The sequence below is a fragment of the Podarcis bocagei genome, assembly GCF_964188305.1.
Source record: "Podarcis bocagei genome assembly, chromosome: 5".
Classification (NCBI taxonomy): domain Eukaryota; kingdom Metazoa; phylum Chordata; class Lepidosauria; order Squamata; family Lacertidae; genus Podarcis; species Podarcis bocagei.
In genome coordinates this window covers 82,694,938-82,710,500 of record NC_138129.1, presented here as the reverse complement: position 1 = coordinate 82,710,500, position 15,563 = coordinate 82,694,938, and the positions used below count along the sequence as shown (strand labels likewise).

The window sequence follows — 15,563 nt, the reverse complement described above, 5'->3', positions numbered from 1 at the left end:
ACCCTAAATTCCTTTTCCTTTTCCCTTTCTCATTATGTCTTCTTTGAACTATAGCACTCATTATTACATTTATTGTGAAACAAGAAATACAAAAGTAGCATCCCCGTTGCAACATTGCCATCCCCGCTGTAACTTACGGGGAATATTTGCTGTGTGGATTTGTGCCACCCATAAGCCAACCCCCACACTTGTGCATCCCATATATGCAACACGGAAACATTCAAACACACAGGCTCAAACACACCAAGCAGTCTAGTAGTGGGCAGACCATCATTTGTAATTGGGCTCAGCCTAACTCAGATGTCTTCTTAAGAAGTTAGAAAAAGCCCAATTCAACCACATCACTTTCTCAAATAATCAGGAACATGAAGGGGTCGTGTTCATTCCACTGTTACATATACTGTTCCAGTAGCATCACACAAGACCTAGGAACCATCCCGGGACTCCTAATGCTCAAGCTGCAGCACATCTTATTGACTGTATTGGGTAGAAGTCAATTAATTCCCATTGCACCGGTGGAAGGGCTTCTAATCAAGTGAGTGCCTCCACTAGTGGATGAGGCAGGGAAGCAATTTTTGCTGGTTTGTTCATCACTCAGCAGAACTTCACACCATCTTCCACCCTGCTCCAAAGAATCCCCCAACTATCTGAATATGATTTTTTAAAATTTGTCATTGGGGCAAAAATTGCCTCCCCTCCTTTTTTGTTGGCAGAGGCACCTGCAGAATCAGAAGCTGCCGGGGGACCTGCAAGGAAAGCAACTGGATTCCATCAGCTATACAGAATGTTTTTAACTGCATGTCACTAGGGAAAATGCTGTAGGTGTGTGGGTAGATATTTTGAAATAAATAATAAGCTAGTTTAAATATCTGGCATAGATATATCTTTGATTGATCTGGAGAATAATGAATCTCAGCTGGTTCAACTTTTCCATCCCTTGCAGCATGTCAAAGTCAAACTCCACCTGCCAAAATTCCTGCCTCTGCAGAAGTGCTTAAAAAATAACAACCTTTTTGCATTTACTCACCCTGCAAACATACTATATGCTTCTTTTGTTTTGACCCCTCCCCTCTTTCCCAAAATAGTTTTCACTTTAGAATTCTCCAAACCTTGCAAGAAATAATCTAGTTAACCAAACAGCCAGATTACCGATAGCTGCATTTTAATCTTTCCAATTATGCTTCAGCTTGTCTCATCAGCATCCAGGACTGAAACCAGCACCAGATCTAATTAGGTGAAATAATTGCATCTTACATTGCTCCAGACTGTTTTGTGTTTTGTTTAAATGATAATGCAGTCATTAGCATGCTTGCTTGTATCTGAGGGGGCATGCAGATGTTTGGTTAATAGACTGAAATGTTCCTGGTGACCACAAGATGTCAGCCTTACCTGAGCAAGAGCAAATGGTTGAAGAATCATTCTGCTCAAAAGAAAGGGAGTAGTATTTAATTTGCTAGCTTTTTTGTTTGTTTGTTTTAAAAAATCTATTATTTTAAAATTCTACGATTCAGAATCATGCCTCAGTTAAACAACTCAGTGGTTTAATAAAATAGGACACTTTTAGCTATCTGAATGTTGGGTTATCCTGTCCAGTGGTGAAAAGACAATTGGAACTTTACCAGTTTGGCATTAGTGAGGGGGACAGGAATCCACCTAGTACATCTCCTGCAATCATTGCAGCACTGTGCTTGGAAAAACTACAATTGCTCATGTACTGTATTGCCTTTGCTGCAACAATAAAAGGAATAGGACTGTTGCTTAAGGTTATAATCCTAAAACATGCTTATTAGGAGTAGTCCAGCTGAACTCAGTCAGATACCTGAGCTTACATGGTTGGCATCACTTTATTTCTGCAGTTGTAAGCCCACATGTCGGTGGTGCTGGGGGCAGTGCTATTGAGATAAATGGGGAATCATTTCCAGGTAAAAATGGCATTGGGGTGAGAACCTAGTACTGTATAGGACTAGAGGCAATCCAGTGTAGCTAGAGATCATGAGAAGGCCTGAAATGCAAGAGATGTGCTTGTTGAATGTCTGCTGAGTGCTTCTCTGCTACTTTGCAGATGCATGACTTTTATGCCCTTGCAGTCCATGTGAGCTAAAATGGAAAAATGAGCACAAGGAGAGATGGCAAGGCTCCTGTACCCTTTAACTGTCATGTCAACAAACAGAAATTCAACTCCTTTTATCTATCCGCTTTAATGGTAAGCAAAACTCCCCATTTGCCTGACTTCCGTTGGAGGGGGCGGGGGAAGAGCATGCCCTCCACGTGTCCTGATTTTTCAGGGACAGTCTCGAAATTACGAAAGCCATCCCTAAATGTCCCTATTTCCCCAGCCAGTACTGCTGCTGCCAAGCCCAGGGAGAAGGAGGATGAAGCGGCGCCTTGAATGTTCTTGGAATATCTTAGGAATGTTGGAGGGTATGGAAGAGCCATGGGGAAAAAAGGAACTAGTGTGAGCAGCTGCAGCAACCTGGGGCTTCTTCTCGCATCAGTGCATTTAAAAGCAAACTGAATGGAGAAAGGTAGTGAGACATATTGTACCTGCTAAAGAGCTCAGAAACAATTTCCTTTACCTGGACTTAGGCCTTTTCCTGTGGAATAGTCTGCTCACGAATAAAGGCGTCCTTACAAGTGAAGCAACGGAACATCCCCTGCCTCACATTACCATCCTTAGGTTGTAATCTGGCAGCCCTAAATTTAGCAGGGGAGGGCCACCCTTATGAAAAGTTTAGTCAGAGGGACAGAGTGGGGATTTTTTAATGTAAAAAAGTACTGCGTCTTGACACTTCATTCCTGTCATTTCAGGTTTTTGCTCACCCCTGGTCGGGTGTAAAAACAAACCAATGCATTATCCTCTCGGTATATTCTGTTCCCATGACATCAACATCATTCCTTTAAAGCAAGCAAGCGGCTTCACCCAAAGAAGGTTGGAGCTGTATTTTATTATGAGTTTTGCAGATCTGTGAGGCATACACTACAGTTTCCAGGATCCTTTAGCGGAAGCCAAGTGCATTAAGTGCATGCTGTGGATGTGACCTTGAACATACAATGAGGTAGAGCTGAGTTGATGAGGCTGAGGGTTTTATTTATACAAACAAACGGCACGTGCAGTTTATTAAATAAGTAACAATCAACGCTGGCATAGTGGCTGCTTGTGTGCCACATAAAAGAGGGCTTGGATTTGCATAAAATTGCACACTAATTTTATATGTATTGATGCAAATTTAGAAACAATTGCTATAATTTAAATGGAAATATGGTGCACATCACCACAGCTGGCCTGTGTGCCTTTTCAGTCTGCTGTCCGAGTGCTCTCTGTTGATAGGCCTCTTGAAACACCGTGCTCTCCCTTCTTACTGTTCTTTATCTCTAAACAGGGCTTGGACTGGACTGGACTGGACAGGCAGCCCTTCAAACAGAGGGCACCTTCATACAGAGGACTGCCCTCAGCCCTTCACACAGAGGACTGACTGCATAAACTGGGACACCTTGCTACCCTCCACCCAACTTGAACAAGATAAAGCTAACTGAGCACAGTAAAAAAAAAAAAAAAAAAGCCACAGTGAGGGCCTTCTTGCGGCAACCATTCAAATGCTACTGAAAAGCATGACAAATTAGAGAAAATTAAAGTCTCTTCTTTCTCTTCCACAGCAATACAATCTTAAGTACTGCGGCTCAGTTAAACAGATTACATACTCAAATGTTTTATCCTTTCAGCTATACATTTGACTCACATTGAGTTCATTTAAATGGCTGAAATGTGACGAATCGGGCCTGAAAGGGGGAAAAAAAGTTTGGTTATGTGTTTGAGCGAGAGCTTGAAATGTCATTGTTTTCTTGCTCTCTCCCCCCCCCCCTTTTCTGTTTATCTTTTATTCTGTAGTGAATGGAAAGTCGTGTTCAGTCAAAGGCCTCACTTTATTATGATTTATGGGTCAATGATATTGCAATTATATCACTTTTTTGCCCAGTGCCTTTCCCCTTTCTTTACAGACAGAGAGGTGTGGGCGGGCTCTCTCTTTCTTTTTCTCCATTTCTATTTTCCCTTGCTCCTTTGCTTTAAAAAAGCTGCTAAATGTACCCATGCTGGTCTGGCAAAGCTCTTCCTTACAGAGAAAGTGCACGGACCTAGTCATGACACCACATGCAAGGTTAATGCTGAAAATGGCAATCCTGTGCTTTGTTACCCCAGCTATGGAAATGTGTGAAATCGTGCCATGCACACTTCTCTCATCCTCCAGCCTGGCATGAAGAAACCATCACCATATTACACGGTCATATCAATCATTCCCGTAACTAGACTATGGAGGCAGAAGGAGTGAGGGACTCAGCAGGGCTTTGTCATTTTTAGTGGCAACCTTTGTACATTCAGTGAATGTATGAAGTGGGTGACAGGAATATACCTTCTGCCCATGCCTCCCACACCAATGAAGCTGCTGGTCATGCTGCCAGTACCCTGCAAATGCATAAGGCTCCTTCACTCCTGACTGGCCTATTTTGGGGGGAGAGCACTCTGTGCATACAGCCCCCTTCCTCCTTAACAATAAACCTCTGGTTTCCTGGTAAGTAGATTCATTGGCACAGGAGGGTCATGGCAAAGACATGAGGGCTTTTGTATGAACTTCTCTTTTTATGCTTGTCTACTTCCAGCCCCAGGCTACTGTTAAAGGTACAGGAGGAGGGAATTGTTGGGAAATCAAGCATTCCTAGAGTTGTTTTCGTAACAGTGAGAGAACTTCTTATGGACAGAGTCACATATGCAGAGAATTTGTTCATATTATTACAGAAAGCAGAACTGCGTGTCTCTCAGCCATCTTTTAGTCTCAGTCCTTCCTTTTAGTTTCAAAAATGAGCATTTTAAATATATATTTTTTAAAAAATTATATAGCGCTTGACTGTGGAAGTGGTTTACACAAAAAAGATAGGACACCAAAATCAAGAAAAATCTCTTCAGAGTAAGAAAAGTACAACACTGTTCACTCAAAAGAGAGAACCGATAGGGGTAAGTCGCTTCAGAGAATTATAATTGAAGTGGTTGACATTTTGTTTAGATCCACTCTGCACGCTGCAGTTACTGTGTGAGGCAATAAGGAGCAGTCATCGGGTTCCCAAAGCAACCTGTTTTCTAACATATTTAATAATCAAAAGTAGGCAACTAGGTACCTGTAATTACACCATGGTCCCAATAAGCTCCTTGGTGGCCTACATGTTTTGTTGGTATAATCTGCAAAGTTAAAAAGGGGGTATTCCTTGAGGAATCACTATAATCATCTAGACACATAGAGCTAGGTCAAGGATTCTAAATCAGAGGCAATGATCCTGAGCCTTTAAAAATTAAGCACCTCCTTCATTTATGTTGCTCGTGGAGGGTGTGAAAGCTTTACTTTCAGCTATCCTTCTGTTCCCCTTCACACACACCCTATGTCACATGACACCACATTCACTGGGGTCCCCTGACCTATGGGGGAGAGGATGGGACAGGAAAACCACCTGTTTATCCTCTTTCACCAGTTTCTCTAGAGCTAACCCATTGTTAATAATTTATTCCATGCATTATCACAATGGCCCTTCAAGGAAGGTTTGTGTTACTACTACCTGCATATGATAGACTGAGATAAAACTGGCTTGCCTCAAATAGTGGCTCAGGTAACTCTTAAACTGGGGCTTCACCTGTGCCGAAAAAGGTAAAGGACCCCTGACAGTCACGAACGACTCTGGGGTTGCGGCGCTCATCTCGATTTATAGGCCAAGGGAGTCTGCGTTTGTATGCAGACAGTTTTTTCGGGTCACGTGGCCAGCATGACTAAGCCACTTCTGGTGCAACGGAACACCGAAACCAGAGCAGCGCATGGAAACACCATTTATCTTCCCACCAGAGTGGTACCTGTTTATCTACTTGCACTTTTTTGACGTGCTTTCAAACTGCTAGGTTGGCAGGAGCTGGGACCGAGCAACAGGAGCTCACCCCATAGTGGGGATTCGAACTGCTGACCTTCTGATCAGCAAGCCCAAGAGGCTCAGTGGTTTAGACCACTGAGCCTAGCTCAGTTCATCTGTGCCTAGCTGACTCCTAAAGCAATTTGTTGCTGTGTGGAATATGCAGGCCAATCTTAGGCATGTTTAGTAAGATGTAATTGTGCCAGAAGTTGGCTTATGTAGGAGCATAGCCGAAGGCTAAGAAACAGAAAGATTTCATTGACTCTGCTACCAATGGACTTAGAAACCAGCCTTCTTATTTCCCAACCCAGTGTTCAGTGTACCGGCCTGCTCTCACGCTCACTTCAAACCAAGAATGGAGAGAAACAGCACAGTTAACAATACATTTGGTATTTGTTAGAAAGCAAGTGTATTTCCCTGTTGGCTGCCTAGTTATCTCACAATAGTGTCGTAAATAATTGTTCTGAGGGTGGGTGGGGTGGAGGGCAGTGCTTTTTATCAGAAAAAAAAATCATGTCAGTTAAGATAGCTCAGTACAAAATGCTTATGTAGATTAAGACGGTTGTGGTGATGCAGCGGACGGCAGCAACTGCAGCGGCAGCAGGCAAACAAACAAGGAAACTGCAGGTGCAAACAGCTTGATTTGGAGAACTTCATTCTCCCTCTGGATTGAAACGGTATCCACTATGCTGCCCTTGCTTTTGAAATTAAGACATTTGTCACCAGCAGTGCTGTAGCTGTGGGAACGTTTGAAGGAAGATAATTTCTATTCTGCAATAATGCACAACAAAAGTAGAAATGCAGGAGGAAGAAATGGCACTGGAAAGGCAAGCCTTCTGGGGTTATTTTTGTCACTTCCCCACGTGGAACTGTCCCCCCCCCTTCTGACTCGAAGCCCATTCAAATGGGCTGCAGTTACAGTTGCTGAGTTCTCACCTGGAACTGGTGACTTGAAATAGGGCTGAGGCAACAAGAGAGGATTGAACCAGTTACCTGGCCTGGTCCTACTATTAAGTGGGATGAAGTGGCTTTTAGGTGGTTGGTGAACGGTAACCAATAAAGAACAGCAAATTGACAATTATTTTGTTATTGTAATGATACTTTTACCACCATGGGGAAGTTGCAAGTTGGACTATTCTGCCTTGGCCATCAAAACTTGGGCTGCCTCTACCTTCCTACTGCAAGAAGTTTCCTTATAAAGTGTCAGATTCTTGACTAACCTAGCTCAGTATTGCTTAAAATGACTAGCAGCAGCTCTCGACCCTCCAGTTCCATAGCCATGCATATGTACAAGACCTGTTTCTGAAAACATGCTTAAAGAAATATGCTGTATAACAGCACCTGAGAGGTGTATTTTTGTAGGCATGTAGGGTTGCCACTTTCCCTTTCAGGAGTTCTGCAGGGTGCAAAAGCTCTTGCAAGTTGCCTCTGAAGCACGGGATCACCAGCATGGCACCAGTGGGCACACATCTGCCCACAGAGGTCCTCACTTGGGCACACATACTTTACCGCCCAGCCTGTACTTGCAAACTCACTTTATATAGCATTGTAAAACTGCCAAGACTTTGTGGGCAGCTAATTTAAAATGACAACATTAAGCAAGGGCTGAAGGGCCACAAACAAACTGTGCTGCCTCCTGCCCAAGTCGCACCCAGGCCCATGTCCTCTAAACTTCTCCCGTGTGAAGTCAATTCCACCAAGGGCTTTTGCAAAGTTCATGCCATAGCTATCAACATTCCCTTTTTTGGCGGGAAATTCCCTTATTCCAGCGCTGCTTCTCGCTGCTATCCCAGATTGTTAGATATCCCGTAGACTGTCCCCGGGACAGGTGAGGCTGCTGATCCCTTATTTTTGAGGTTGGTGATCCCTTATTTTCAAATCTGAAAGTTGACAACTATGCTTCATACACCTCAGAGGAAATTGGCAGCTAGAGTACTTGTGTGAGGGAGGAAATATCAATGGGCTTGAAGAACCCCAAGACTGCCCCCTCTTAGTTTACATAGGAGAATATGGCTGAGGAAAATCATGGAGGCCCTTGTGTCTATGTTTGGGGGAAAGGGCTGATAGGAAACCCCTGAGGGCTCTCTAAAGTTACTTTGAAGCAGCCAGCCAAATGCAAAGGAGGAGAATAGGGTTTCTGCGTTTTTAATAAGTGTGAACATGCAGGAATATTGCCAGGTGCAGCTGGTCAGGCAGGCAGGGGCGAGAAACACCACAGGTGCTAACATTCCCTCACAGCTGGGAACAGTATGAGATCCCAGTTGTTACCTCATTCTGGTCACCCTTCAGAGGTATATTACAAGTAATCACAACAATTCATCAAGTGTTGTGTACATTCAGTTCCACACCGAATGTGGTGTGCCCAGTTATGAACTTCAAAAATTACTTTTGAGGTGTGTGAAGCATTAATGCGCAGCCTGAATGAGGTAAACAGAAAGAAGGAGAGGGAAGGTAACCCCCCCCCCAAAAAAGTCCCCCAGACAGGAAGTGGCATAAAAACCTGCTGAGTTACCACTAAGTACTTAGCTAAATTGCTACAGAAAAGTTAATAGTCTGAGAAGATGGGGACATTAGAGATAGGTAAAAGGTCTTTAAAAGTGCAGTTATGTGTGCGGCAATTCACTCTGTGCTGGCTTGAGGGTAATCTCTACCGTACTTAGACATGTTGATTTATGAACTAATTAGCTCCATACAACAAAAATACTTCCAGATTCTGTTTCTCCTAACCAGCCCCCAAACCACCTAAACAACTGGAAAATGGGTTTTACATCTGAGAAGATTAAATTCAATATATATTTATGAGGCCATTCAAAATGGAGAGTCCTTCAAAACCGAGTTTCTAGGAAGCAGAAATATCCATGTATCAAACCCCAATAATGTCAGAATCCCAGGCCTCTGCAAATGAATTTATTCTCAAGGTGCAAGAGATTTTACACATTAATTTAGAGGCTTAATGCAGCACACATTATGTGGGCATTAATAAATTTAACGAAAGGGGGGCAAGGTGTCAAATGCTTTGCAGCTGTCCAGTTTCTTTGAAAAATAAGGCAGATATATTACTGCTTTCTTTCTTTTTTAGCTCTGTTGCATTCACTCAGAAATAGGTAAATTCTAAATTGCTTCTGCTTCAGAATAATATGAAGATAGGAAACCACCTTTCAAATATTAATTGCATGCATGTGAGCTCAGTTGAGTATACTGGTTTTGCAGATGGACAGCTGTGTTTAGTCATTTGCAGCAAAACAACAAAGACTCTTACAGCACCTGAAAGAACTCAGCATTTCTGTTTCATCTCTGGAAGCTGAGCTTTCCTGCTGCAAGAACATTCGGAAGCAAGTGAACAGAGGCATTGTCTCCTTCATGAGCAAGCTATAAGGGAAGAGACATAATAAAAATAAGCAGGCTTGAACCAATCAATGACACTTATAGAAGCTGATGGTGGTTAGCTGAGCAGCTGGCACCACTGTTTTAATTAAGTATACACATGAGCCTATGATGACACAGTGGTGGGACAAGAACAGCCACTGCTCATTGTGTGCAATGAGCACTAAGAGAGATATTACCCTGGACTGGATTCATATGTGGAAAAATTCTCACACAGAGAGCAGACTAGAACTGTGCTTGCTGGTGAATGGAAGAAGGTACATAGGAGCCAGTGGGCCTTGCAGCTTTCCAGTGATGAATCGTCGTTTCCTGAAGTCCTGAAGATGGAGGAGAACAAGGATCTGAGGTAATGTGTAACCACGCCTTTCTATGGTTGGCACTGAGGATAACACCTGTAGTACAATGAGGCCTGACCTCTCCATGGGTTCCCTTGATCACCAGGTCCCTAACATTTCTGTTCAATGGTGGCTCATTTGTATCATACACATGGGATTTCTCTCACTGCTTGACCTATGGGAGGTATGGAGCAGTCAGCTGACTGGAGGGGGGAAAGAGAGGCTGGCGAAGTAGTTCTTACGCAGTGGGCAAGAAAGGAAAGGGTGTAAAAAGCATTTTGTGTAAAACCCGAGCAAGCAGAAACAGTATCAGGGAAGACATTGAAGTATAATAAGCCCTCGATTTACGCAGGGGTTACATTCTGTGGATTGCACCTAAAGCCAAAATTGTGTACAGTTAAAACACATTCAATGCAATGGTGGGCAGGATTGCCGAAGTCATTTTTCCTGGATGCCTGCCCCCCTTTTATTGTTATTTATTTGATTTTTTTTCTTGCAACACACACAAAACTGAATGTGCACAGGTTCAATGCATGTAAATTTTGTGGGACTGCTGTACAAGGTACTGAGTCTGCCAAGGTAATGCAAACGTAGGAGGTATTTGTAAAGGAAAAACCAAAAAGTCAGACACATAATTCTTCCCATGCTTGCTGTTCTCCTCTGAAAATCTCCTTCCATTTCTTCTATCCAGGTTGTTGTTGTTGTTTTTAATCTCTTCTCCTATTCCTGAGTTAGGGGAAATTGGGTTGGAAAATGCTATTGAGAAAGGTAAAATACATTAATGGTCTGCTTAAGCTCACCCTCTTTTCTCAAATCCTTCACCACTTTCTCCAGGTTTAACAATGAGCCTTGCACCTTCCTCAGTATAACAAACAAATGAGAAAAAACTTACGTATCTTGCATTTATTTATCTGTCTTATAACTTGTAATTAATCTTCTGGGTAAGAGAAGACAGTGGGAATGAGTGGTGAGGTTTGCATTCCTTTCTGGGGTATAGAAATGTTTAGGGCCAACCATGTAGTGCTGCACTGTGTCGTGTCAAAATGGCACCTAGTAAGCTCCAGGAGTATAATATGGAAACTCCATTTATACTCTTGAATCATCCATGGATTAAGAGATGTAATGACAATAGAAGCTTAGAATGCATGAATGCAACCAATGAGGTCATGTGCTACTTTGACATTTTCCTTATTTTTCTGTTTACTGTTTCCGTCCTTCCTATATTTCAATATGTCCTCAATTTATTTCTAAAAGATGCACATTAATGTTTCTATTAAAGCATTATTGTCCTCCAGATATATCCCAATGCCTTGCGTTAATTAACTTTGCATTCTAAACAGCAGCTAAAAATCACTTTTATGAGAATCATTCCTCCGTTGGGATAATTTAGGATCTCCTTTATTTGACTTTCACAGTTTGTTTGTTGCTGTAGGTAAAGCAGATTTTTTTTTTTTTGCCTGTAGCCTCCAACAAGTTACTCTGGAGTAAGCCTGTTCAATTACTCAACAAAATTGCTCCAACAAAAACAGTTGGAGGCTTGCAGCCTTAGAATCATTAACGAGTTAATATTCCTGGTTACACCTACTTGTAAATTAGATAAATAATATTTTACATAATAATTTGAAGATGGCTGGTTTGATGACACTTATGGCTGACTATGATTGCTGTACAAAAACCCTGCCAACAGTCAGATGCAGCTGTGCCAAGATGCATTACCAAAAAGAAAAACTGTGTTCAACTGTGTTTACATGTGACTCCAGTCATGTAAATTGGTACACTAGATATTTGGCTGTCCCCAAAACAAATGTCCTAATCCAAAAGAGAAAACAAGCATGAAAACTGGTGTTGTATATGTGTTTCCATAAGCTGAAAAGCCCAATCTAGGTGGAGCTGGTCTCAGAGGCCTTTGCAAATCCTCTGTCACAGTGCAGGTTATCTTTTCCAGGAGACGGTCTGAATGGACAGTCCAATTTTTTAAAAAATGCACCAGATTTCTTAAAGTTAAAACAATACCACACACTACTTTTCCATAGTAAATTTGCTGACAATTTAAGTGGTCATGGAAGCATCCAAAGACTTTGGACCATAGGCCCAAATGTAAGTGGAATCTGTCCCCTAGTCCTTCCAAAAACCTAATAGCCCTGTGAAGTGAACACTACTTTTAAAGTGTTACTTTGGCATATGTAGGAGTCTTAGGGATTATGCAGATAAAAATGGAATTTGCACATTTAATTTTCATAAATCATCCTTCCACCAGAATTTTTAGTTCCTTAATGAAAGAACAGTAAAAACTACATCTGAGAAAAATTTTATGACAAGGGGAACAAAATGGACATTATTTTTACTCTTGAGATCTCCCTAATTTTCCTCAGCAGGTCTGAATATTACCATAATTACATATCATGGAATAATGGCCTATTTCAGTAGCAATTATTGGAAGTTAATAAAATTATCACTTAATCTTAAATGTTGCCACTCTTTAATTTGCCATCCAGATTTCTACCCCCCCCCCTCCCAGCCCCAATATGAGAGTAGAGCAAGGCAGGAATTAAAGCATTAATTATAAACTAACCTATTCATTTCATGTCAGAAAAATGTACGAATACCAGAGCCTTTGCTTATTTAAATCTCTATCTAGAATATTGTGAAATGAAACTGGAATTAAAGTAAGCAAGAATGAAAACGGATAATGAAAGAGCAATATTTAAACACTAAGATGTCTCACCTAGGAGATTCCATTGTGCAATGCAGTATTTATACATTGAGCAGCCCAATCCTGTCCTGTTAAGTGTAATGGCATAGTTAGACCATTGTCCGGTGCCCAGGGCCATATATCTCTGCCAAACTGCTTTCTAAAAACTCCTTAGTTTCACCACTGCAATTGTTGCTCCTGTGCTGGCAAGCCTGGATAATACTGTGCGCCATAGGTTTCTTATGGCAAACAGCATTGATACATTTGCCTCCATCACTCTGAAAAAAAAACATTTGAGTGGCAGATCCTGCTGCTAGCCAAGGCTAGGTCTTAGAAGAAGAGAAGAAGAGTTTGGATTTGATATCCTGCTTTATCACTACTGTAAGGAGTCTCAAAGTGGCTAACAATCTCCTTTCCCTCCCCCCCCCCACAACAAACACTCTGTGAGGTGAGTGGGGCTGAGAAGACTTCAAAGAAGTGTGACTAGCCCAAGGTCACCCAGCAGCTGCATGTGGAGGAGCAGAGATGCGAACCTGGTTCAACAGATTACGAGTCTACCACTCTTAACCACTACACCACACTGGCTCTCTTAGTGCCAAGGTAAAACTTACCTGCGTGACAAGTGTCATGTGTTTTAGATTGGCATCCTGTGGGCAGAGATAATGTCTTGATCTTATGGAAAGCAACTCCCCTTGGATCCTTTGTAGCTCAAGAGCAGTTTTAAAATGTTCTGAGTAAAATAAATAAAGAGCCATTCAGTGGGCCTTGTAATGACCGCTCCCCGCATAAAACGGGGGGGGGGCGCCCTTTGCGTGGACGCGTGCAGCCCCTGGATCTGAGCGGCTCCATCAGCATAGGCTTGGCTTTGCCTTCCCTCAGGTGGGATACCTGGAGGTCTCCGCCTACCTCAGTCAGATGTCCAATCCCGCCTGGGGGAAGCGTTGCCAAGGAGACCAGTCCAGGTAGGGGAGGGATTACCTGCCCACACAATAGAGGGAGGATCTTACCTGGGAATCCTCAATTCAGTGGCCTTCCACAGGCCTTCAGTGGGCCTTGTAATGTACTTTGAAACCTTCCAACAACATGTAACCTTCTTGGGGATGGTTTGATTGGGGAGGAAAAACATATTAAGTCCAGGTCTTGGTCCTACAGTCGGCCCCCAACCTTCAATCCTGCATTTTCGAAGTAGGCCCTCTTTTAAAAGGAAACTGAATAACTAATCTGTCTAAAACTCACATCCATTCTGTGTTTCTGTTTCACTCTTGACACTTCACTACAAAGACTACTGTAGAGGCTACTGATGCCAAAGGATTTATTTTCCTTTTTAATGAAGAAATTCACTGTATCTATCAACCTTAGTATATGCCTGACCAAATGGGTTGTATAACTTTTCAGAGATGAATGAAAACAATGGGTACAGTGCAAGATATGGTTAACTTGAATGGAATTAGAAGCTATTTTGTACAGGTATTCTGAATTCTATGCCAGGTTTTGGCTGATAAGTGTTAGATCGCAACAATACCTTACATAGCCCCTCCCTCCATGCTATAAAATGCTGTGTGGTGGACCGCCCTTGGTATAGGGACATCCTATGGAGCTATGAATACGCAGAAGCCCCCCCCCAATGTTGTCAGTGCGTGTTGTTTCCAGGAATCTGGCCTATTTGCTCCTTGCTCCTGAAATGAACACACACCCCAAGATCATTCAATGCACAAACAGAACATCCTGGTCAGTGTTCAAAGAGCTACTAGAGGTACAGTGGTGCCCCGCAAGACGAAGGCCTCGCAAGACGGAAAACCTGCTAGACAAAAGGGTTTTCCGTTTTGGAGGTGCTTCGCAAAACAAATTTCCTATGGGCTTGCTTCGCAAGATGAAAATGTCTTGCGAGTTCCTGCAGGTTTTTTTTTTCCTCCCCCCCTTTTCCCCAAGCTGCTAAGCCGCTTATCAGCTGATCCTAAGCCGCTAAGCCGCTTATCAGCTGATCTGCTAAGCCGCTTATCAGCTGATCCGCTAAGCCGCTTAAAAGCTGATCCGCTAAGCCGCTTATCAGCTGATCCGCTAAGCCGCTTATCAGCTGATCCGCTAAGCCTGCTAAGCCGCTAATAGCGCTAATCCGCTAATGGGCTTGCTTCGCAAGACGAAAAGACCGCAAGACGAAGAGACTCGCGGAACGGATTCTTTTCGTCTTGCGAGGCACCACTGTATGTCCACGGGATTGGATGTGCCTAGTGGGGTTGTGGGTTTTTTGGCTTTTTCTTTGAAAGACAAATCCTCATGCCACCCCACAAACTGCTTTTGAAATTCTTCATTTCAAAGGCAGTTTGCCATTAACTGTGGGAGACTCTTGTTAGAGAAACACAAGTTGAGACTCCCCTTAGGGTACGCTGAATTAGTCAAATGGCCAAAGTATGAAATTCATAGCAGTTTGCCATTGGCTTGCAAATTCCTGTATAATCAAACATGCACAACCTACCTCCTGAGCATTTTCTTTTCTGATAATTACACAGCCTGGTTTTTTTGGTCTGTTCTAATATATTTCCAGGCAGCTTAAATTCCACATTTTAATATTAGAAATCCACTTTAATTATAAGTAATCCTTGGTGCCATGTGTCAGTCAGCTGTATTTGCATTTACACTCCTCTGTGAGGCTGCAATATAATTTTCTGTTTATTATCATGAGTGCGCTTCTGGTGTAAATCTACAATTTCATGTAGGTCGTTGCTGGCAGTCAGCCAAAGCTTTAATTTATCTTTGCCTTATCTTATTCCAGTACACCCAAAAAGCCTGATGGTGCAAATAACAAACATTCCATCAGCTGTGCTGCTGTGGAGGACTCCACAAATATCACCAGTTTACTGCTACTGTCATTCTCTATATTGGCTTTCTGAGAAACAAAACTGATAAGACAGACTTCTCCCCTGGTGGGTGTTCCTGGGGAGTATTTGCCAGCCAAATCATTATTCCCTTGAGGTGCAGGCAAGTCTATCAAAGATGATTCAAAGACTATAGACTGCCTGATTCAGAGAATACAGAGCCCGGAAGGAACAAAATAGCTGGATTCTCTTGGGCTTTCTGTCTGTGCTGATTAATTGTTTTCCATTCGAGGCTATTATATTGGTAAAATATTTGCATTATGTGTGATAGAATATCTGCTCCTAAGCAAATTCGCCCTGTGTTGCCACCTTTTGATTCTTCCTTGTCTTTGAAACATT

The 15,563-nt window shown here is 42.5% G+C and overlaps 1 long non-coding RNA gene across 2 annotated transcripts; it reads left to right on the top strand.

Annotated features, from left to right (window-relative positions):
- The first annotated feature begins 280 nt into the window (after positions 1 to 280).
- LOC308587442 lies at positions 281 to 3,075 on the top strand. Of its 2 annotated transcripts, none has more exons than XR_014008386.1 (3): positions 281 to 822; positions 2,063 to 2,203; positions 2,809 to 3,075. It is a non-coding gene; the product is annotated as an uncharacterized lncRNA (long non-coding RNA). The 2 variants fall into 2 exon arrangements; XR_014008387.1 differs by lacking the exon at positions 281 to 822 and adding an exon at positions 834 to 1,234.
- The last annotated feature ends 12,488 nt before the right edge of the window (positions 3,076 to 15,563 follow it).